This window comes from Schistocerca gregaria, chromosome 1, assembly GCF_023897955.1.
Source record: "Schistocerca gregaria isolate iqSchGreg1 chromosome 1, iqSchGreg1.2, whole genome shotgun sequence".
NCBI classification, from domain to species: domain Eukaryota; kingdom Metazoa; phylum Arthropoda; class Insecta; order Orthoptera; family Acrididae; genus Schistocerca; species Schistocerca gregaria.
Window position 1 is genome coordinate 476,603,907 of NC_064920.1, and position 24,861 is coordinate 476,628,767.

Below are 24,861 nucleotides of genomic sequence, written 5' to 3' on the forward strand. Positions count from 1 at the left end.
AATAAGTGAAAAAATGATGAAACTTCACACGTAAAAAAAGGTATTTTGCTACGTTTTTGAACTTCCACTGCGATGAGTGTGAGGCCTCAATCCTACCTGGCCATGGTGATAAAGTGTTATGAATTTACTTATAAAAGTAGAGAGAGTCGAAATTAAAATGTCCTGTGGTGAGTCTCCTGCTCCAAGTCGGCCCGTTTGACGTCCTACCCGCCTTAAGGTGCAGATACTGGATCAAGGATATTCTGGATTGAGATTTTCACTCTGCAGCGGAGTGTGCGCTGAAACGAAACTTCCTGGCAGATTAAAACTGTGTACCGGACCGAGACTCTACCATTTTTTAAAAAATTAATTAATTTTTTTTGGTCGTTTTGTTCGGTCGTTGCGGACGTCACATTACATTCAGTCATCTTCGTTTGCTGACCCTTCCACTCAGTTTTTTATTACAGAGGCCAACCAGCTCTTGGACCGAACACGCTGAGCTACCGTGCCGGCTACCAGTTCTGCAAGGTTCGCACGAGAGCTTCTGTAAAGTTTGGAAGGTAGGAGGCGAGGTACTAGCGGAAGTAAAGCTGTGAGGACGTGAGTTGTGCTTGGGTAGCTCAGATGGTAGAGCACTTGCCCGCGAAAGGCAAAGGTCTCGACTTCGAGTCTCGGTCCGGCACACAGTTCTAATCTGCCGGGAAGTTTCAAGGATATTCTGTCTTGACTGGTGCAGAACTAGTAGCAGCGTAGCTGCAGAAAGCCTCGGTCGCTGGTAACCACTACAGAGGTCATTCGTGAGCGGCGCTAACTTTTCTCAATATTATTATTCTTCGAATAGCACGGGCAGGCCTGTGTGGGTTGCGAACGACACGCGATTCGGCGTCGTATTAAAGCCAGTGAAAGCGCCGGCCCGTGTCGTTCCGCACTGTGCCGCGACAGAGCCGTGCATAAATTTGCGGCGGTGCTCACGCGAGCTGATGGATACGAGCCGCTGCTGCCACTGTGCGCCGGTAAATCAGCGGCGAGCGTGACCGCGCCGAGTGCGGCAGCGGGCGGGCGCAGACCTGGCCGCCGCCATTAGGCGAGTGCGTGGCGTGCGCGCCTCCGCTAATCAGGCCGCCTCTGATGAATTAGGCGCTATCATGCGCCCGCGGCCGCCGCGACAGAAATGGGCCGCCGGGAAACGAATGGCACACCCGCAATTAGCGAGCTATGACGGGGCCGCCCCGTATTCGACCGTCGCCCCACAAACATTCATCTACCTGTTCTTATTACTGCTGCTAACTGACTCACTAGCCCTGTGCATTCGGTCATCCAGACCTGAGCTCCCACCCATGTGCTACATGCATGTGGACACTTAATCGGGAACGCTTGTAAACCAAGACTAAATTGTTTCACTCCAGGCACACCCGCAGTGCTCTGAAAGACTTAACAACGAGACAGACGGCGTAACATAACGTATTGAACAACTCGGTGGAAACGATTGAAAGCGCACGAACATGTTGACAGAGCCTTCGCAGTCTTGCACAGAAAATTACATGCCACATGGTGTAATGTCAGCGTTGTTGTTGTTGTGGTCTTCAGTCCAGAGACCGGTTCGATGCAGCTCTCCGTGCTACTCAGTCCTGTGTAAGCCTCTTCATCTCCGGATAACCAAAAAATGTTCAAATGAGTGTGAAATCTTATGGGACTTAACTGCTAATGTCACCAGTCCCTAAGCTTACACACTACTTAACCTAAATTATCCTAAGGACAAACACACACACTCACGGCCGAGGGATGACTCGAACCTCCGCCGGGACCAGCCGCAGAGTCCATCAATACAGCGCCTTAGACCGCTCGCCTAATCTCACGCGGCTCCGGATAACCACTGCAACCTACATACGTCTGAATCTTGGCCTCCGTCAACGATTTTTAGCCTCCACACTTCCGTCCAACACTAAATTGGTGATCCCTTGATGCCTCAGAACGTGTCCTACCAACCGATCCATTCTCCTGGTCAAGTTTTGCCACAAATTCCTCTTCTCCCCAATTCTATTTAGTACCCTCTCATTAGTTATGTTATCTACCCATTTAATATTCAGCATTCTTCTGTAGCACCACATTTCGAATGCTTCTACACTCTTCTTGTCTAAACTATTTATCATCCATGTTTCACTTCCATAAACAGCTACAATCCATACAAATATTTTCAGAAAGGACTTCCCGACACTTAAATCTATGCTCGATGTTAACAAATTTCTCTTCTTCTGAAACGCTTTTCTTGCCGTAGCCAGTCTAAATTTTATATTCTCTCTGTTTCGATCATCATCAGCTATTTTGCTTCTTAGATAGCAAAATTCATTTACTACTTTAAGTGTGTCCTTTCCTAGTCTAATTCCATCAGCATCACCTCATTTAATTTGACTGCATTCCATTATCCTCGTTTTCCTTCTGTTGATGTTCATCTTAAACCCTCCTTTCAGAAACTGTCCGTTCCGTTCAACTGGCCAGCCCAGATGGCCGAGCGGTCCTAGGCGCTACAGTCTGGAACCGCGCAATCGCTACGGTCGCAGGTGTGAATCCTGCCTTGGGCATGAGTGTGTATGATGTCCTTAGGGTAGTTAGGTTTAAGTAGTTCTAGGGGACTGATGACCTCGGAAGTCAAGTCCCATAGTGCTCAGAGCCATTTGACCCGTTCAACTGCTCTTCCAGGTCTTTGCTGTCTCTGACAGAATTACAGTGTCGTCGGCAAACTTCAAAGTTTATATTTTTTCTCCATGGCTTTTAATTCTTACTCCATATTTTTATTTTGTTTACATTACTGCTTGCTCAATATGCAAATTGAATAACATCGGGAATAGGCTACAACCCTGTCTTTCTCCCTTCGCAATCACTGCTTTCCTTTTGTGTCACTCGATTCTTATAACTGACATTTGGTTTCTGTAGAAACTGTTAACAGCCTTTCGCTGCCTGCCACCTTCACAATTCGAAAGAGGTCACTCCAGTCGACATTGTCATAAGCTTTCTGTAAGTGTACAAATGATAGAAATGTAGGTATCCCTTTTTTAAACCTATGTTCTACTCGTAAGATAAGTCGTAGGGTCAGTATTGCTTCGTGTGTTTCATCATTTCTACGGAATCGAAACTGATCTTTCCCGAGCTCGGCTTCCAATAGTTTTCCATTCCTCTCTTTGGAATTCATGTTACTATTTTGCAACCCTGACTTATTTCACACTTGTGAATACCTGCATTCTTAGCGGTTGGAATTTTTATATTCTTCTTGAAGTCTAAGTGTATTTCGCCTGCCTGATACATCTTGCTCACCAAATGGAAGAATTTTGTCTTGGCTACCTCATGGCTGTCTACTCCAGGGACCCTGTTTTGACTTAAGTCATCCAGTGCCCTGTCAACTTCTTCATGCAGTATCATATCTCCCATTTCATCTTCATCTACGTCTTCTTTCTTTTGCACAATATTGCTCTCAAGTTCAACACCCCTGCATACACCCACTATAGACTCCTTCCACCTTTCTGCTTTCCCCTTAGACTTCTTCCACCTTTCTGCTTTCTCCTCTTTGCTAAGGACAGGTTTTCCATCTGAGTTCTGATATTTATACAGGAGATTCTCTTTTCTCCAAAGAACTCTTTAATTTTCCTGTAGGCAGTATCTATATTACCCCTACTGAGATACGCCCCTAAATCCTTACATGTGCTCTAGCCATCCCTGCTTAGCCATTTTTAACTTCCTGTAGATCTCATTTTTGAGACGTTTGTATTTCTTTTCTCCTGCTACATTTACTGCTTTTTTATATTTTCTCCTTTCATCAGTTAAATTCAATATCTCTTCTGTTACCCAAGGATTTCTACTAGTCCTCGTCTTCTTACCTACTTGGTCCTCTGTTGTGTTCACTATTTCATCTCTCAAAGCTACCCATTGTTCTTCTATTGTATTTCTTTCCCCCGTTTTTGTCAGTACTTCTCTAATGCTCTCTCTGAAACTCTCTTCAGCCTCTGGCTCTTTCAGTTTATCCATGTCCCATATTCTCACATTCTCACCTTTTTCCAGTTTCTCAGTTTTAATCTACTGTTCATAACCAATAAATTGTGGTCAGCGTACAGTTGTAATACTGTTATAGCTACCGTAAGTAAGTGTAGACTGCAGTGATTTCCTAATAGCTTTGGTCAGTTAAGGTCGAACCCACATTTCCCGTACGTTGGGTCTGTTGCACGTCAGGCCGGTGTTTCTTTATAACGAACTTTCTTTATGTACGCAACCAGTGCCTTACTAGATATCCCTAAAAACTAGAAGCGGTGAAACGTCTAGAAACAGTGAGGAACTATAAAGTGCCCGATAACTTACGCAATGTTCATCTCCTACGTAGTTATCCTCCTGTCTGTTACTTGAAAATAAACAGTATTTATAGCAAAACTGAAGCTATCAGTGTTTAATTCAGGTTTTATGCAAAATTGTTGATTTTTAATGCTAATTGGGTGAAACAGAGGGATACTGTAGCAAGAATAAAGAAAACAGTACAAAAAAATGGTTCAAATGGCTTTGAGGAATATGAGACTTAACTGCTGATGTCATCAGTCCCCTAGAACTTAGAACTACTTAAACCTAACTATCCTAAGGACATCACACATATCGATGCCCGAGGCAGGATTCGAACCTGCGATCGTAGCGGTCGCGCGGTTCCAGACTGTAGCGCCTAGCGTCCACACCGGCCGGTAAAACAGTACAGATTTATCACATAGCGCTAGAGAACACAGTATCCTCCGCAAAAAGGTAAAATACAAAAACTGCAAAACAAAAATATACCACACATCGCTTCAATAGTTCGTCAAACTTACATAAAAGATATTTCTGTTATTCATAAATAACTTCCGCATTGATGAATAAGAGCAGGAAACTCTTGCCTTTGATGATCATGAAGAACATTCTGTTGGGTACAAAATAACAACCATAATTACATAAATTTTTATGTTTATGCATGTAAACTATGCCTGCATCTAAAGTAATTGCTTAGGTTACATAAAAACGAGATGTTACACGATCAACTAAATTTTAATTACGTATAAAATGCAATTTATATTCTGTAAGGATATAAAATGCCAACGGTCTTGCTGCAGTGGTAACACTGGTTCCCGTCAGATCATCGAAATTAAGTAGTGTCGGGCTTGGCTATCACTTGGATGTGTCTGTCACTGTCCGGGTCTGCCGAGCGCTACTGCCAAGCAGGATGCCCTCACCACTTGTGACACCACCTGAGGAGCTACCTGAATGGAAAATAGCGGAACTGGCCACGAAAACTGCCAAAGGGCAGGAAAGCGGTGTAGTGACCACATGCCCTCCATATCCGCACCCAGTGACGTATATCGGCTGAGGATGAGTTGTTGGACGGCCGATAAAGCTGGGCCTTCCGAGACCTTTCCGGACGGAATTGGTTAGTTAAGGATATACACAAAGCATTATGACCACTGCCCACTGCGACGTTGCACGTCATCTGGTGGCGTCCGGGCAGTAACAGAAGTACATGAGGGGAGCAGACACGGACGGGGGATTACTCGAGCGAAGATATGGGCCCCAAATGGGGAAATTCATTGAAATAGACGACTTTGATACCGGCCAGATTATTATTACGCAGAGCCTATGAACGAGTATCTCGAAAACCGTGAAGCTGGTCGAATTTACGCATGCTACTGCTGTGAGCATCTACGGAAGGACAGTGAATAGCCACTAGGCGCTAAAATTTTGGACGTCCACAACTCTTCTAAGAACGTGGGGCTTGGAGGCTTGTCTGCTTTGTAAAGTAGGATAGATGGTGATCTGTGGCATCTCTGCCGGAAGAGCACAATACTGGTGCACGCAGAAGCGTTTCGGAGCGCATCGTTCATGGTATATTGTTGAACATGGAGCTGCGTTGCAGATCATCTATACATGTTCACGTGTTGACCCAATGATATCGTCAGTTACGATTTCAGTGGGTACGGGACCATCGGAATTCGACCGCTGATCAATGAAAACGTGCCGGGTCTTTGGGTTAATAACATTTTTTGTACAATAGGTCGTTCGACGTCTCCACAAACGCCGTAATGGAGTTGAACGGCTGCTCGAAACGTGCAGCGCGTCACGGACACAGGATGGTGGGAGCAGTGTTATGCTATGGGACACATTCTCCTGCGCAAGCATGGGACCTGTGATAGTAATCGAAGACACGCTGACAGCAGCGAACTACCTGCAACCCTTCATGCTTGATGCCTTCCCTGACGACGATGTCATCTTTCAGCAGTGTAATAGTCTGTGTCTCGTAGCCTGAACCATGATTTGAAGAGAATTACAGTGAACTCACGTTGATGTCTCAGCGACCAAACTCACCTGATGTAAATCCTATGGAACCCTTCCGGATCACTAACGGTCACCATGACCGCGTACAGAAACAGCGGCCCGTTATTTAGGCACATTACGTGAGCTGTGCCACATACCTCCAAAAACTACCAACAAACTATTGGGTAAATGATATACTGAATCAGTGATGTATTTTGTTCCTAAGACTGACAAACAAGCTATTGAGCAGGTGATCGTACTGTTTTGCCTCATTAGCGTAAAATACAGACTGGAGAGAAGTCGTCGGCTAGCAGATCCTCTCTAACATATTATGTTTCTCCCTAACAATTCTGGGCAACGGCCTTACCGCAGTGGACACACCGGTTCCCGTCAGATCACCGAAGTTATGCGCCGTCGGGCGTGTCCGGCGCTTGGATGCGTGACCATCCGGGCCGCCATGCGCTGTTGGCATTTTTCGGGTGCACTCAGCCTCGTGATGCCAATTGAGGAGCTATTCGACCGAATAGGCTCTTCAGTCTGGAACCGCGCGACTGCTACAGTCGCGGGTTCGAATCCTGCCTCGGGCATGGATGTATGTGATGTCCTTAGGTTAGTTAGGTTTAAGTAGTTCTAAGCTCTAGGGGACTGATAACCTCGTATGTTAAGTCCCATACTGCTCAGAGCCCTTTTTCGGCCTAATAGGAGCGGCTCCGGTCACAGAAAACCGTCATAACGACCAGGAGAGCGGTGTTCTGACCAAACGCCCCGCCTATCCTCGTCTGCATCTGGGGATGACATGGCGGTCGGGTGGTCCTGATGGGTCACTTGGGCCTGAAGACGGGGTGCTTTTTTTGGTGCTAACAATACTGCTGCTAAACCTACCATTTACCATGCATTTGTGTAGTGTACCAGAACTACCGAACCATAGTTTTGATAGCGCCACACGAGGCTGATCCCTCAGCACGAGGTCACTGAAGAAACGGGAAAAGATTGTATGATTAAATCAGTAAGCATTTACAGAACAATGCGGTGGTATTCTACATTGTAACGTAGATGACTTCACACGGGGAAGCATCGTCGGGAAATTGTAGGGCGGAATGTGAGGATTGTAGCCGAGGCTACCCAGCGCTGTGTTACGTGCGTCCGGAGCAATGGGAACCACAGGCACTGTTCCCTGAAAGAGAGGAAGTGGTCGACCATGGCAAACTACAGAAGCAATGACCTCTACAGTGTGCAACACCCAAGAAAGGATCCACATGAAACAGTGGGTGCAATAGCAAATTAATATAACAGGACTGCAATGCACGCAATCTTACGCTCCACAATGGCACGGCAAGTGCATGGGGGTGGCCTCCACCAGTCTGTTGTGCTCCGTTGACACACACACGTCGGCGGGCCGTTTCCGATGGTGCCAAGATCATACCGACTGGAAGTACGGAGAGTGGGATCACGTGCTTGTGTGGGGTGCGTACAGACTCAGTCTGAGTAGTGATCCTGCACTTACCCACATGTGGTGAGAGGTGGGAGCATTGAATGTCCCCACAAGCATTGTCGAACAAGGTCGCTTAAGTGGTCCAGGTGTTTTGTTTGGGTGGACATATTGTTGCATGGGGCACTGACCTTCAAATCTTTGAACACTGTATATTCAGTGGTAAACGTTACTGTGACTATACTCTTCCCCGCATTTCGGAAGTGCATACGGCTATGACTTCAGCTTTCTGGGCTACAGCACGCGACTGCATCCAGAAGCGCAGGTGGACCGAGACCGTATTTGGTGAATGGACTGGATTTACATCCCATTGATCACCTGTGGGGTCTGTTGTGGGAAGGGGGGAGTACTGGTAAATGTCCACATGAGTCAACGACCTTGAAGCACTTGTCAGCAGCGCTAGTGGAGGAATGAGCCGTTCTACCTAAAGAACTCTTTACCAGACTTGTGGCGAGCTTAGAAGCACGTTACAGATCATGACTATTCGTCCGATGTAATCACACGCACTATTAAGAACCACACCAAGCCTTTTGTGATGTCCAGGGGACCACTATAAATCGTGATGGCTTCATTGCAGTTACGGTCTTTGAATAAAAGTGTCATTTCTGTTCATCTCATCGTACATGCCTTTCAGCTACCAGTACTTTCTGTACTAAGCTATAGCAGTTATTACTGTGTATGGCCCAAGTTTCATCGCATTGTGTTAACTGGCACTGAAACAAGTGCGAAAGTTACTTTCGTCCTTAAGTTTTGCAGACCTTCGCAGTTAGCTACTTAGTTGGATGCCCCAAATATCACTTGAATGACATTTGTCTCAAAATGATATGGAACGTGTCAGTTCACAGGATAGATAAACAATATTATTTTTAACATCAGTAGTTTCGACGTTAATAATCATACTATTTCTCTCAGTCCTACTCATACAACTACACTGTTTTCTCTCTCTCTCTCACTCTCTATCTCCCTCTCTCTCTTTTAACAGCCTGCCAGTTCTTAAAAAAAATCGTCTATAGAATAGAACAAGTTGGCCTGGAGAAATGATTTTAGATTACATTTAAAACTACTTTTGCTACATGCCAGACATTTTATTCTATCGGAAAATAATAATAATCATAAACATTTTTAGTGCGTGTTGCACACCGCACTGAGCCGCAGACAGCTTTAATAATGGGTAATAAAGGTAACATTTCTTCTACTGTTTATGTATGGGCATATGTATTCTTCTCAAATAGTAGTAGTTTACTCATGATGAACTTCCTCATTGAATGCTACCTGACCATAAAGTGAAGTAAGCAGAGCGGAGAAGGAAAGGAAACGGGGCTTCTCTCATTATTTAAGTTTTGACTAAATCGTATCAAATTTACAAATGACTTAGCAGTATAGTTAACATTATGACGTTGCACCTCTTCTGGCCTGGATGTATACATTGATTCGATGGTAAATGGTGTCATAAAGCCACTGTAACCTCTCTTGAGGCCATCAGAATCGCAACTGTTGTAACTGTTCCTTGATACCCTGCGAACCAGCACTGGAACGGCGTTGAAGTCCGGGCTGATCCCCAACACGTTCTTATTTTTTTAGGACGGATCTTGTGATCTAGCTAGCAATCGTGTATCTCAATATTACGAGAACTGTGAACGAGTATTAATCTGTTGAATTATGACATCACGATAGGATCGCATAACACGTGACACACGAGGATGTTTGCAACATGCAGAATGTCCGCGACGAATTGTTGTGCCGACACAGCTGCCATAACGTAATCAGACGTCATACTCTATGGCTGTCCAGACTACGACGCCTAGTGTACCACCAGTGTACCTCTTCAAAGTCTTGGAAGAATGGGTCCTCTCCCTAGGTTGCCCCACACTGGCCACCAAAGGTCACTTGGGGTGGAGAGGAACTGTTTTCCGTCGTTGAACATAACGCTGTGTCATTCATCAATATCCCTGTTTCCCACTCAAGGCAGTCTCTAAGCTCAACCGTTTTGCGTTGTGGTGTTAACGGCAGCAGCGCATGGGATGGTAACTACCTTGTCCTGCTTCTGCTAGTCTCCCACCAATTGTGCCGAATGACAGAGTACGCCACAGGGACTCCTTTACTAGTTCTTGTATCGGAGGTGCAGATATGAAGGGGTTACGATGAGATTTGGTTTAAACTGCGCGGTCATCAGCGCCCGTACAAAGTCCCAATTTTTATACTGTCCAATTTTTTCAGAATCCAGTCTAGCCACTGTCACAAATGATGATGATGGTGATGAAATGATGACAACAGAAATACCCAGTCCCCGGCAGAGAAAAATCTCCAACCCGGGACAGCGTGATCCAGAGGTATCAATGCTATCCACTTTTTTTAAAATCTCATTTTTCGTTCTATATTGTTCGTTGAATATGTTGGTGGCGGACGTCCGATGACACCCGTTGGGGTTGTTCGTTGATCCGTTCACTCAGAGTTTTTTTATTTATTTTTTAAAATTTATTACAGAGGGTAACGAAACCATCTGACCGAACACGCTGAGCTACCGTGCCGGCACATGTGAAGGGGTTACGATGTGGCTGGTGCGTAATACGGCGATCGTCCCGTGTGGCGCTGAGACGTTGTCGACCAGAACTTTAGCGGCAGGTTTGGCTTCCCTCATGTTTCCACGTCGTCCAGCATTGGGCCACTGTCCTAATCGAATGCACGGCAAATCTTTACACTGCTGTATTCGGTCGTCTTGCCAAACGTGGAGCCACAATGAGGCATCTTTCGTAATCTGTCAGGTACTTATAATGCCGTCTCACACAATTACGCAGCATCTCATTATCCTTATCGTTTATCACTCAACATCTGACGTTGTTCTTGCCTCGTATGTACTCTACAAAGTCTGGTAAAAATACTAAACGCGCCACACTAATGGCCTTAGGTGGCTATTCTACTTGTCACAGAGAACTGAAACTTCAATCATTTACGTATTCCGCCGAAGGCGTCGCGTACGTGTACAAAATTATGTTGACCTCCGAGCATGTACAATTGGTGCTCAGGCAATATGTATGTTGTTAATGTGATGTTAGAATGCCTACAGCTTACAAACTGATGGCGGGTGCCACACCAAGTATTATTATTACACCTCGCTTTTGTGCAATTAATATTTTCTTAATGAGTAATCAGTTACCCAAGAAAATTATTCCACGAGAATGTCTTGAGTGGAAATTTGCAATATGTTTTAGGAGGTTGATCCGTTTGTTTTCAAGACCACCAACTATTTGAAGAGCAAAAACTGCAGTAGTATGTTTCTACGAATTTAAGTTATTATCAATACTTGTAAGCTGCCCCCTGTCTTATGAAGTGCACCTTGCATGTTAATAATAACTGCTTATGCCCTGGAATACATTCCCAAACAGTAGAACCAGTCTTAAAGTGTATCTCGATCTTATTTGGATGGTGATAGGGAGAGAAAAGATACGCGAAAGTATAACAAACATGGGCAGATCATTTACTAGTGATGCGTTAATGAATACTAAACATGAATAGCGAATTGTGAGTTCCTAGTTTCAATATTTCAAAGGATGGTGAAAATCAACCAAATCGATTTTGTAGATTCCAAAAATATTCCTTAATAGCAGTTGTTAATTATTGTTTAATGACCTACAAGTATTTGTCTTTTGAACAATACTGACATGTACAAGCTGTTCCTCTTCTCCTTCAGAAAATTTCAGAAAAAACCGCATCTGTTTCAGATTTACGCTATGATCTGAAAAAAAAAATTACCAGAAATAAGTGCTATTAGCGTCCCTGAAATATTACTTTCTGAGTATACCAGTTCTTTGAGCGGTTTGATCCAAAATTATGACATGGGTCGTATAACACATGGAAAGTTTGTTGAGCCGTGCACATACTCACATCGATTCCGGGCACTGGTTCACTCTCTGGGTTCGTTCCCCAGCGACGACCTACATGGAATCTTGCTAGAGGGCAGAACTGCGCCGGCTTGAAGGGTAATTTTAACGGGATGCGTGGCTCTCTTTGTGTCTTTTCTTGCTGACTGTTCTCTGCGCTATGAGGGCTCGCTCACTGGGGAAAAAGGTGATTGCCATGTGGTGGCTGACAGCTGTTTATCGCGGGAAGTGTGCCGTCACCATTTGAAGATTCATTGAACATCGAGTTGGTCACTTCTAATTTCTGGTGCTATGGTGGATGGATTTATAAATTTTGTCATATGTTTCCTCATTCTTAAACATTTAGTGTCAAAGAAATTTTTGAGTTATTTTTCCGAATGCCTCTGGGCTAACTTCTTAAATGTCTAAGAATTCGTATTTGCTAAAATTTTAAAATAAAAATATAAAAGTAAGTGGTTTAGTCTTCTACGCCCAGAATGTTACTCGGAGACCCATGCTCTTACCATTTGATTTGTATTTCATGTAAGGAGGAAACTGCTACTGATTAGATAAATTCAAATAGCCTGAAGCTATAACTGAAAACGAAATGAAGTATACAGTTGAGCGATGCTGGGTGTGTGCATGCACTGAAATGAACTATCTTTAAATTTTTTCCGAGCAATATCTTAAAACCACATGGGGAAATACAACGTTTAAAGTGAGATAAGCTGTTTGAAATCGGTTGCGGTTTAAATTGATCTCACGTGCTAGAGAATAAGTGCGTGCTCCCAATGAGTACCAATCTGTACACCTAACCCATCGAATGAGCCACCATCCAGCAGGGAGCGGAACCAGACAAAACTAACACCTCGCTTTGCGATTGGTTGAATATGGTTCAAATACGTTAGCGAAGAGACCATAGCATATTCACCGAAACGCTGATACATGGCTCCCGTGCTCTGCAGTTGACACACTGATCCACAGGCTCAAACACAATGCGTATTGCAAATTCAGGAAGAATAAATAAAGCTGCGTTGCATTAGGCATACTTTCAGTACGTTTGCCTAAAACTCTAACACACACTATTCCGTTTACTGGCTCCTAGTCATGTGCTACAGCAACTGTTTTTTTTCCGGTGCGGACGGAATACCACATTGCGAGAAATTTCGGGACCCAATGACCCACTTGTCGTCTTGAAGGTACCTGGCTGACGTCACAGCCGACAGGCAAACCGCCCTACAAGGCACGTCAACAAGCGGCAAGCCTCGAGTAACGACGAGTCACTCTGCCTCGTGATGACTGGATGTTGTGTGCTGTTGTCCTTAGGTTAGTTAGGTTTAAGTAGTTCTATGTTCTAGGGGACTAATGACCATAGATGTTAAGTTCCATAGTGCTCAGAGCCATTTGACCCATTTTTTTGACGTATCAGCTGCGGCAATCACCGGTGCTTGTGTTCGCCGCCAGACAGCGTTGTAAGAATGCTTCACACAGTCAGGATCTATGGCCTACTAGTAGCCAAGGCGTCAGCGAACAATCCTGAACAGGGAGCGACAGACATTTGTGTCTAGTCACACAGATTCCTGCAGCCAGCCGCTGACCAGCGTCATCGGGGTCCGAGAATCGACGCTGCCGTGCTGCCCACGATAAGCAGCGAGCCAAGGCCAGATCGGCTCCTGCTATAGTGACCACAGTCACCCGTACATAGTGATGAGTATGTCACAATCTCTTTGTAAGACACAACGGCAGAGGTTGGGAAGTGGTTAGCACACTGGGCTCGCATTTGGGAGGATAACGGTTGTGATCTGCAACGGACCATCCAGATTAAGGTTTCCCATGACTTACGTAAGTCGCTCCAGGCAAATTCCGGGATGATTCCTTTAAAACAAAAGGGTCAATTCTCTTCCCTATCTTTCACCGATCAGAACGTGTGCTCCATCTCTAATGTCCTCTTTGACGATGGGATATTAAACTCTAACCTTCCTTCCTTCCCTTTCTATACACTATCGATTCCGTTCAACTGTTCTCTCAAGTCTTTTGCCGTCTCAGATAGAATTCTAATTTCATCAACCCACCTTAAGCTTTTTATTTATTCTCTCTGAACTTTAATTCCGTCTTGAAACTTCTCCTTGGTTTCCCTTACAGCTTGCTCAATCTACTGACTGAATAACTTAACTCGTCTTACTCACTTTTCAACAACGTATTCTCTTTCAGTGATTTGGCTCTTAAAAGTGCTCTCTGGTTTCTGTACAAGTTGTAAATGGCCTATTAAAATTTCGCAGAGCAGTCTAGTCAACACTGTCAGAAGCTTTCTCTAGATACACAAATGTTATAAACCTAAAGTTTACTGATGTTAACCTACTTTCCAAGATACGTCATAGAGTCAGTATTGCTCCATGCGTTCCTACATTTGTCCGGACACCGTACTAATGTTTTCCGAGATACGCGTTCTTCTGTTAATTGTCCGTGTTGTTATGTTGCAGCCATTACTTATACGATTCATGTTTCTATAGTATTCACACGTGTCTTCTTTGAAATTGATATTTTTGTGTTATTCTAAAGTCTGGATGTATGTGACTAACCAATTTTAATTTGGTGTTGTTTGGAGATTTGAGATACCGTATGTCCTATGTACAAAGCGTACCAAACCCCACCTTGTAGTGGGCTAAGTCAATTACAGATGTGCAGCAATCATTTTGCTATACATGAACTTTATGTTTTTCCTAAAGGCTTCACAAAATAATTTCATTTCTCTTAGCTGGAATATACCTTTTGAGACATCATCGTGCCGTTTGTTCCTCGAGGAAACAACAATTCGTTTTCCTTAAACGTTGGCATTGTTAATTTGGATGGGAATGTTTGTCTTTGTAGGGAGGACCCTAAAATGAGTGTATTTTAGTGAAACAGAGTAATGGATAAGTTCTTAAAATTGTGATTAAAGATTTAAGTGTATTAAACTGAGATAGTGATTAGAGCTTCTCGTTAACCCATAGTTAGTGTTCTATTTCCTTCTAAACGCGAGAACGAATGAGTATTTCTGGAAGTTAGGAAGGAAGTTAAGTTTAGGTCAGCGGAGCTAGGGCCTGATTAGATCTGTTGTAATGGCTATACAAACTGCTTCATGATAAAAGCCAGCTCCGCAGTGTTGGTTGTTCACGACGGGATGTCTAACTACCATAATATATCACGTTAATCGGTATATTTTTAGTGTTTATTATTTTTCGATTCTTTTGAACGCCTCTGCCTTCGTGTTGTATCCGTGCACATAATTTATTATTTATACTGGTCTGTAACGGAACGTTTGTATTACCTTCAGTTTACTCTTATACATTTCTTTCTTCGGCTATGTCTCACTTTTATACAACTTGGTGTCCTAATTAGTCTAGTCAAATTAGGCAGAAAATCATGACATTTAGAAAAAACAAGCCGAAAATTGGCAGAAACGCCCAGTATGATGTCCAGATCAAAATCACGAAACTTCTCAAAAATCGTCTGTTGGAAGAATTCGCCATCTTAGACTTTTAGAGTTTTAAACATAGTAACTTATCAAATGTCCCACTAGCTTCATTTTTGCCCCAAACTGTTTGTCTTGCCGTCTAATAATACCGCAAATAAAGATAAAAATATAAACGCTAAAGTAATCGGTTGTACGGTGTTAAGATGTTAGTTTATATTCAAAACACGGGTCACAAAGAGTTAAAATCCAGTACGTTTCGCCTTGTGTTTAAAAGCAACAATAAACAGTCGACAACCCTTCTAGTGTCCATGTCTACTGGCATGGTAGCCGAAGACTGTGTTTCCTGTGATGAGGCCCTTTACGTTGGTCAGAGAATCAATGAAGTCCACTTAAAGAGAAAAAAATAATATAAAATCACAACTCTTGCCTCTGTCTCCAAAACAAGATCAAAGACACGGTCATCGAAATAAATCCATATCTACAATTTCATCGACTGCCGTGTGTTGTACGCAACGATGATGACCTAGGAGAACACCTGAAATACGAACTAGCAACAAGTTCTCTTGCGCTGTTGGATGGGACGAATATGTGAAAAGGTATAAAGTCTGCATTTATCGACATCCGTGCCAGTAATCACTTCGGTCGAAACGTCACTGTAATCTCTGACGCTTACGACTCTGCAAGTATCAAGGATGAAGAACACACCAAAGGAAGCCCGCCCGACTAGCCGTGCGGTCTAACGCCCTGCTTCCCGAGCGGGAAGGCGTGCCGATCCCCAGGCACCAATGCGCCAAGCGGAGTAGGGTCGAGGTCCGGTGTGTCAGCCAGCCAGTGGATGGTTTTCAAGATGGTTTTCCATTTGACTCGGAGAATGCGGGCTTGTTCCCCTTCTTCCGCCTCAGTTGCACTATGCCGGCGATAGCTGCGCAAACACTGTCTCCATGTACGCGCACACCATAATTACTCATTGGGGCTACACTCGTCTGGTATGAGGCGTTTCCGGAGGGGGAGAGGGGAGGGGAGGGGGGGGGGGGGAGTCCACTGCGGGCCGAACCGCGGCGGTGGTCTGTTTTGGGGTTGTGGCCCACTGAGGGCTACGGCGGGACGAAGCCTCTCCGTCGTTTCTAGGTCCCCCGTTCAAAACACAGTACACAATACACACACTACACACACCAATTGATATATGAGGGTAATAGCGACAGAGGCAATACTTGAGGACGCTGCACCGACACCTAAAGAAGCATTATTGACTAATGTGAAAAACAAAATGCGCTTCATCTCCGTTTTGTCGAGACACCTGACAGCATTTGTATCGAGTTTACCATTTTTATTAACTTCGTCTAATATAAACACAAACCCTCGAATCTGTAATTGATTTGCATCATTACCTTTAGGTTCAAGTGCGGATGGGAAATCATCATCCGGAAAAAGAGTGGGGATGGGGCGAACATGCCAGCGAGCTTAAAGCCAATTTCAAATGAGGAGAAACCAGCATCGGAGAGTGGCCGCTACGGTCACAGGTTCGATTCCTGCCTCGGGCATGGATGTGTGTGACGTCCTTAGGTTAGTTAGGCTAAGTAGCTCTAGGAGACTCATGGCCTCAGCAGTTAAGTCCCATGGTGCTCAGAGCCAGCATCGGAAACAGCGCTTCACACTCTTTCCTGCCACTGTAAATCTGGTTGCGAAAACAAACGCGTATGCAGCAGAAGTGGCTGAAGTTACGCAAGTATGCGCGGCTGCTGTGCTGGCAATGGGTGCACGTATCGAATGGACTTAGCAGACTCTGACATGGAAGAGTACGTCGAAACTTTGACGTGTTTACATAAAAACGGTAAATAGCCATAAAATTTCCATCCTTAATTTTTCTGTTTTTATAAAAGCAACCCTAATGCTAGTTTTTTCGTATAATGTCTTCCTATCAATTTTTAGTCAGTGAGTGAGCACTGGTTCGGCGTACCATTCGAACTTATAAGAAGTCTGCCCACTTTCATATGAAATCATGCATAATTTTTGCTTTTTTCACTTTTCGTGTACATTGCTCAAACTAAATTTTATTTTTACTTTACCTTACGTAATTACTTATAGTTGAAGAAACATCAACGAAGTTTAATCAAAGGTTACTAAAGCTCAGGCCAATTTTTTTTAACACGAATTGAATGGAAGTGAATGTTATCGTTTTTTGAAAAGCAAAGCTGTACTGTAGCAAAAATTTTATCGTTTTTTGGTGACAAAACATGGCTCTCAGCACTATGGGACTTAACATTTGAGGTCATCAGTCCCCTAGAACATAGAACTACTTAAACCTCACTAACCTAAGGACATCACACACATCCATGCCCGACGCAGGATTCGAACCTGCGGCTGTAGCAGTCGCGCGGTTCTGCACTGAAGAGCCTAGAACCTCTCGGCCATCGCCGCCGGCTTTTTGGTGACATCGGCACGAAAGCTCATTAATTTTGGGCAAAAATGAATTATCTTATTTTTGAGTGTCAGGATTTATGTCTAATTTTATTGGACTAAATGTGTAACAATTTCCTCAGAATTCAATATCCGGTACAAAAGTTTGATTTTTCAGTGAAATCTTTGTTTTTTCTATCTCTTGTAGCTTCAGTTGTGGGGCAGCAGAATTTGTTCATTTCTTATGCTAATCTTCTCTCCAGTTATGATTTAAAACGTAGTGTCATTCACTTTTCTGTGCAGCATGTCGTGTTTATCTTTTTCTCAGAAATCCTGAGTCTGCGGGGAGGAGGCAGTGCGTCCTACTTATATTTCTTTGTATGATTCTTACCTTCAACTATACAGAGAGTGTCGTCTGAAAATATTGGAACCGATACAGATTAAACGGCTGAAGAACTACGAACATGAAATTGCGTAAGAAAGAGTTCGAGAAAAGAGACAAGTTAGTGCTTACAACTGCCACTGACTATATAAATAAAAAGATTAGATGAGATACTGTTAAGTAAAGAACGCACTGGAAACTTACAGTTCAAATAGCCAGGAATATAAACTTACGAACTTGGAGGAAAACATCACGAAAGAGGTAGGCCAATAAAGGGAGAAAATTTGTTGCAGAGGTGCGAAAAGGTGATAAGTACCAAGGATAAGATAAATTATAGGAAGTTTGGATATTACTGTGGAGAACGAGAAGAAAAGAACCTAGCTAACTGGAAATTCGTCCCTTAATAGACGGATGAGTGGAAATCTTACAAAACCTACAAACGAACGAAGATGAATGCAACGATCAAATAACTAGCAGCTACTTGTTCCCCGAAGACGTGAAAGATATAATAATTGTTCAGAAGGAATCAGCTCTGAGTAGTATAAACAGCTCAAAAACAACTGAAAGGTCAGGCTCGGGTCTTGAATATGTTTACCTCGCACTGCCAAATTGCACGACGTCTAGTTTCATTGTTTCTCTCCTCACGTGCTCTGTGATAACCACTAGCTTAGATGCGTAAAAGGATTTGTACACAAAGCGACAAATATCAGTCTTATACGCTCACGGCAATGTTGTGATCTTTATTCTCGTGGAAGTAAGATGATACTTCATGAGAATGCAGCCTTCCTTTGCTTAAATACTGCTTAAATATTTTTTGTTTGTATTCAGGGAAACAGACTAGCCTTTTACGCATCGTTCCTGAATTCTCTGCCGTGAATGGTCCGTCCTCTATTACTTTAGATGCGTCGCTTTCCCATGATAGAAAACTGTAAGGAGAGGTATTTAAAAAGAATATATTGCTTTAAAAAGTTAGCACTTCTGACGCGTGATGTAACGTAAGCTACCTAGAGCTGAAATTAAATGTCTAAACATAGAGACTGTGTAGCTGTAAGTCGATGGTTTTATTGTTCTTTTTTTTAGATTTATTTTAAAGAATGACCCTAAACGAAGACTTAAAAAGTGCGACAGTCAATGAAAATATACGAAAATATAGTTGATAGAATTTTTCCCCACTGTTATATCCGTCGAGACACGGTATGTACTTTCGAGTGTTAATTCTATTAGAATTGAATGTTTGAATCTTCTGCAATTTCGGTATGTGTTGATCTCAGCTACCTAGCAACGGCCAGACAATAGCAGCTGTTCCTTTAGTTCTGTGCTAGGATCGCTCTGCTCCTAGTCGAACATACATCGTTCGCGAGTACGGTCACTAGCGCCTTGTTTCCTGTTTGATAGTTTAACTTTCCTGGTGACATTTTTTACCGTGCTTCGACTTAACTGTGTGTTAAACATCCTTTCTTGTATGTGGTGGATGGTAATTATTTGTTGGAGGCGTAGAATCACCAAACTCCTATAACCGTGCATCCATGGCACAACGTGATTTGTCGAATTTTATTTTCAGCGCTCGTCGGATCCGGGAGTACAAGAACACAGTATGAATCAACGCAACAGCGAAGCCCTTTCAGCCACCAGCTAGCACTCGCCAGTCACGAGCCAAACAACGAAACTCTAACATGGAGAATACGAAGACAAGCAAGTGCTTAAAAAGTTAAATAAAGTACTAAACGTATCGACCAATCGATCTGCAAGCGATACATAGACGGCTTTAACACTGGTGCGGTCGAAACACTGCCAGCTGCATCGGCGACCACAGTGAGTACTATCAGCAATGCTCCTCCCACCAACAAGTATACAAGTATGAGGTGCATAACAGTGGTTCTTTTGTACTCGTTGTGAAGGGCGTTGATAAAAATATCAGCAGACTATAAGTACAGTAGATGCTGTAGCAAATAGGGTGGTGGATAACATTAGCTTGCTGCTTGCAGAACACAAATTGGCACTTAATTGTAATGAAACACGGTACATGTAGTTTCCGACATAGCACCCTTATAAAAGAGAAATTACACTGCCAAATATTGATCAAATAATTAGTGAAGTTCGAACAGTATATTGTGTTAGACTGAAACTCACATGTAACTATCACATATAGGGTCTTACGAAGAAACTAAATTTGTAAAACCTCACATCGTCATCTGTGTTACCTACTATAAATTTTAATTGTCTTGATCGCAATACTGACCACTAGATTACATCCCTCACAACTACGTAAACAAATAAAAAAATGTCTTTCAATTAATATGAAAATCTCCTAACAATATTTAACGTATGTATTTTAAATATTTTCGGGGGGGTACAAGTGGCCTACTCTTTTCGCAACCGGAGTACCATAGCCAGTAGTACATTTAGACGCTGATTTTGTGAAACTGTACCCCATAATCAACAATGTCATGACCCGATAATTCGTTTTGTGACGTTGTCTGACTTCGAGAACAGAAAAGAAAGAATCACAGCAACATACACCTACAATTAATCGCGCAGCTGGTAACTGTCAGGCATAGTTTGTAAACTAAAATCCAATCCAAACTATAGTGTACAAATGTTCAGTTTATAGCTGAACACAGGGAAATTCAGTCTTGACCCTTGCTTGTAATCACAATACTTTAACAAGAAAATGGTTAATTCTTGATAACACCGCTCCAGATCATTTGAATAAAGACGTGAGTCGAATGATTTAATTTATATGAGTTAATACGGTTTTTTTTCCATCGTTTCGGCCTGCTATGGAACACGAAGATTTTTATTTCTTCCCTGATTGTGTTTTCCTCTGTTGCCAGTAGATTTTCATTTTCGATGACTGTGCTTCTTTTCTCTGTTTTGACCACTTGCAGGCAGGACGTGCATCAATGTGTGTATCATGTAAGTGCAAGAGAGCCGTGTTAAGGAATAAATTGTGTTCAGGTGTGTAAGACGGTGGTGGGTGTAGAAGTGCCAGTGAAGGTACGTCGGCACGTTGTGGTCATGCGCTTTCCTCCTTCACAGGTCTGCAAATTGAGGAGTGAGCATGTGCTACTCCACCTGCATCCACCCCACTACGTCACGAGAAGCTACTGCGGGATGTTTCATAAGTAGTACAGACCTTTAACAGCGCGCCTTATGAATCACTGGCAATGCAGTGTGGAAACATGCTCGAGGTTGCACAGAGTGAGTTAAATATATATGAATTACTGATAATATTCACGCAAGAAAATCATGTACATAGAACGTACATAAATCTCTGGGCATTTTGCTACTCTGATAGAGAGAAAATTGATTCTTAGTCATCCTCTACGGCGGCTATAGCGCTCTTCCGGGAAAGGCCACTTCCCACACAGCAGTTCTGCTCCCTTTAGTTTTCCAGACAGTCTATGTGTCTCAAGCATTTCCTGTACAATTCTTTCATGTGAGCAGACTAAATAACGTCACTGAGCTCTTGTTTACATAGTGTACATATTTTCAGGTTAATCAATAGATACTTATTTATAGTTATTAAGTGTGACATCACGTAAAGACTTTCAGCACGTGGAGTTGACGACGGTCTAATTGTCTACCATACAGAAGAGCCCGTCCCTAGCTTGACATTTTGTCAATATGTATTCGACAACATCGATTTCATCGCCTTCACTATCACTGGCTGGAATTCACAGCTTGAGAGACATCAAATGCATCGTTCCAGCCTTATCTCGTTCATCATCTGAAGAGGCATAGGCTTTCAGTTGTTGCCTCTGAAGCAGAAGTTGGTCAACTAAATGTTATGAAGCTTCATATCTCTCACAATAAGTCAAGCAATGCATTACAGCCGATTACTGTTCCATCACACATCCACCTTGGAAAATATACTATCGATGTGTGATAAGTGGCTCCACTCAGTGCACTCTTCTATACATGTGCCAGCACGTCCAGAATGGAAGAAGTTTATACAGTCTACCAGTAACACCATTAATGGTGAGAGAAGTGTGGTAACATTCTGGTCATTCGACAATTGACCACCAAGTGACTACGACACAATTAAACGGCTTTACAATATTGTGTTAAGGATAGATAACAGCAAGGTGCCACATTTACCAATCCAATTTCTTTCCCGCCAACAATACAAATGTCACTGATAACATCACACATACAAATTATACACTTCTCAGCCATTATTTTTACCAATATATTTCACATAAAAACTCACATTTTTGTGACTCACCAGTCTTCTGGCGTGCTCGATATGGCTCGCAAGGACTTCCTCTCCTGAGTCATTCTTCTCATCTCAGAGTATCAGTTGCAACCGCCGTCTTCAATTCTTTGTTGGACGTATTCCATTCTCTCCGTTCCTCAAACTGGCTCTGAGCACTATGGGACTTAACTTTTGAGGTCATCAGTCCCCTAAAACTTAGAACTACTTAAACCTAACTAACCTAAGGACATCACACACATCCATGCCTGACGCAGGATTCGAACCTGTGACCGTAGAAGTCGCGCGGTTCCAGACTGAAGCGCCTAGAACCGCTCGTCCACTGCGGCCGGCTCCGCTCCTCTAAGTTTTTACCCTCTACATCTCCCTCTAGTGCCATGGAATTACTTACTGATGTCTTAATAGACTTTCATAAAGCAACTTGGGTCTCTCCGGATGGACACACCCGAAACCATATTGATCATGTGCTTATATATCGGAGATGCCACATTAGTATAGAAAATGTTATGACTTTCAGGGGAGCACACTGTGATTCTGATAATTTTCTTGTAGTTGCCGAAGTTCACCAACGGCTGTCTACAGCAACATCAAGGAGTCACAATGCAGAACTTGTTAGGTTCGACACTGACAAGCTAAACGATGAAAACTTTAGAAGAAGGTACATGATAGAAATTTCAAATAGGTTTGATGCTCTTAGGACACACTAAGATCAAGACGAGGATGTAAATAAACGGTGGATCACTGTGAGGAATAATATCAAAGAGGCAGCGAAGGTCACAATAGGTACAATTAAGAAGAACTGGAGGAAAGCGTGGTTTGATGAGGAATGCAAGAAATTGGTAGAGCAAAGGAGAAAAGCGCAATTAGATTGAGAGAGAATGAGAGACAGAAAACGAGATGGGTTCTTGAACATGAGAAGGGAAGTTGGTCGTAGGCTACGGGCAAAGAAAAGGGATTATTTGAACAATCAAATTTAAAAAAATGGAAACAAACAGTAAAACAAAAAACATTAGCGAACTTTACCTAGACATAAATGGGTATAGGAAGCGCTTCGAGGCTAGGAAAAACGCACTTCGAGGGGATGCCGGGGAATACTGACAGACCTCAGTGCTATATTAAGTAAATGGAAGGCATATTTTGAGCATCTATTAAATGTACACTAGGAAGCAGGAAATGAGCAGGCGTGCGGTATACATACAGCAGAACCCCAGATACCTGAGCCAACGTTAAAAGAAGTAAGAGATGCAATCAACAAACTGAAAAACCATAAAGCACCAGGATCAGATTGCATCACTGCCGAATTAGTAAAAAATGGGGGAAAGAAATTGGTGGAAGTAGTTCACAAAGTGATAACCAAAGTGTGGAACTCAGAGATGATACCTGAAGAGTGGCAGGAGTCGATTCTGATCCCAATGTTTAAGACGGGCGACAAAATGGATTGTAGTAATTATAGAGGGATATCGCTATTACCTGTATGTTCCAAAATTTTCTCGACTATTCTGCTAAGCAGGCTTACACCATATGCAGATGAAATTATGGGGGATTACCAAGCTGGCTTTCAGAGGAAGCGTCAAATTTTGGAAAAGAAATGGGAATACAATAAACCAGTTCATAATCTTTTCATATATTTTACAAAAGCTTATGATTCAGTAATGCAATCAAAATTGTACAGAATTCTTTTGCTACTTGGAAAGACATAGAAGTATGTTAGACTTATAGGAGCGAGTTTGAAAAATACAAAAGGTAGAGTTCGCGTGGGGAAATTGGAGTCAGAAGAATTTGTAATAAAGAACGGACTTAAGCAGGGAGATGCCCTGTCTCCACTACTTTTTAATTTAGTCCTGGAATATATTGTTCGAATGGCAGCAGATAATTCAGAGGGTGTGGAGTTAAACGGAAATATTAAGATATTAGGGTATGCAGATGATCTAAACATCAGTAGCGATAGGAAAGAATCTGTAACAGCAAATGCGAATGCGTTAATAAGGCTAGTGAAGATGTAGGTCTAAGGATAAGTGAAGACAAAACTAAATACCTGGTTACTACTAGAATGCCAACGGCAGTAGATCAGGAAATGTTAAGAGTTGGAGACATGCAGTTTGAAAAAGTGAACACATTAAGTATCTAGGGATGGACATCACTTTGAGAAATGAGATTGAATCCGAACTGAAGAAGAGATTATGGGCGGGAAATGCGTGCTACTTCTCACTGAATAGATAACTTTCATCACAGATATTGTCTAGCAATTTAATGATTAGGATATACAAAACTATTGTTCTACCAGTATGGGTGTGAGATTTGGTCTCTCACTGTGCAAAATGAAAAGCCGTTTCGATTATTTGAAAACAAAATTTTGAGGAAAATTTTCATAGCAAAAAGGGATGACATTAGCGGAGAGTGGCGAAAACTGCACAACTAAGAGGTTCACGAAATCTATTCAAGACCTGACATAATCAGTATTATTAAATCATGTAGGCTGCGATGGGCGGGTCATGTAGCTCGAATGGATGACGGCAGGGCAGCGCGCAGAGTACTGGTAGGGTACTTAGAGGGAAAACGTCCTGTGAGGAGACCGAGGCGTAGATGGGAGGACAATGTGAGGGCTGATTTGAGGAGTCTAGATATTGAAGATGAATGGAAGGAAATAGCCCGAGACAGGGACAGATGGCGAAAACACGTTGGTGCGGTAATGGACTCTCTAGTCCGGTATGACCAGTGAGTGTATGTGTGTGAGTGTGTGTGTGTGTGAGTGTGTGTGTGTGTGTGTGTGTGTGTGTG